This window comes from Schistosoma mansoni, assembly GCF_000237925.1.
Source record: "Schistosoma mansoni, WGS project CABG00000000 data, supercontig 0243, strain Puerto Rico, whole genome shotgun sequence".
Classification (NCBI taxonomy): domain Eukaryota; kingdom Metazoa; phylum Platyhelminthes; class Trematoda; order Strigeidida; family Schistosomatidae; genus Schistosoma; species Schistosoma mansoni.
The window spans coordinates 240,809-242,198 of record NW_017386107.1 but is presented as its reverse complement, the minus strand read 5'-3'; positions in this window follow the sequence as shown (position 1 = coordinate 242,198).

The window sequence follows — 1,390 nt, the reverse complement described above, 5'->3', positions numbered from 1 at the left end:
TCCAGTATCCTGTAGGAACAAATGGTGTATGAACCAATCGTTGGTTTTTGGCTACTGAGGGACTGTATCTCTTAACGTTGCTCCACTGCCTTGTGGATCAGACCTTTATGTCTAAGGTTCCAGCTGTGGCCTGACTTAGTTTAAAAGAAAGAGTCAGAGTGACTTAGATTTACGACCGTTTAAGCTCATGATTTTGTGATTGACAATAGAGTAACCACTTCTCAGAGACATGTTGAAAAATTATTGAGATATCTTTTAAATTGTATTCATCCTACTTACTTGTCCGTTGTCTTAATTTCAAAAAATTATCATTTCAGTAATTGCATACCTCAAGTTGATGGAAACGTGGATACATTTCATACTGATAGTGATGGTGATAATCAGGGCAGTAGTACAAGTATTTATTCTTCGAATACTACTGGTTAGTCATGTTATTCAGTGCTATTCGTAATAATCATTATAAATATGTTTTGTAAAAGTTGAGACAAACTATGAGTAAAATACTTACTTACTTACTTACTTACTTACTTACTTACTTACTTACTTACTTACTTACTTACTTACTTACTTACTTACTTACTTACTTACTTACTTACTTACTTACTTACTTACTTACTTACTTACTTACTTACTTACTTACTTACTTACTTACTTACTTACTTACTTACTTACTTACTTACTTACTTACTTACTTACTTACTTACTTACTTACTTACTTACTTACTTACTTACTTACTTACTTACTTACTTACTTACTTACTTACTTACTTACTTACTTACTTACTTACTTACTTACTTACTTACTTACTTACTTACTTACTTACTTACTTACTTACTTACTTACTTACTTACTTACTTACTTACTTACTTACTTACTTACTTACTTACTTACTTACTTACTTACTTACTTACTTACTTACTTACTTACTTACTTACTTACTTACTTACTTACTTACTTACTTACTTACTTACTTACTTACTTACTTACTTACTTACTTACTTACTTACTTACTTACTTACTTACTTACTTACTTACTTACTTACTTACTTACTTACTTACTTACTTACTTACTTACTTACTTACTTACTTACTTACTTACTTACTTACTTACTTACTTACTTACTTACTTACTTACTTACTTACTTACGTAGGTACTTACTTACTTACTTACTTACTTACTTACTTACTTACTTACTTACTTACTTACTTACTTACTTACTTACTTACTTACTTAGTTACTTACTTACTTACTTACTTACTTACTTACTTACTTACTTACTTACTTACTTACTTACTTACTTACTTACTTGGGTACTTACTTACTTACTTACTTACTTACTTACTTACTTACTGACTTACTTACTTACTTACTTACTTACTTACTTACTT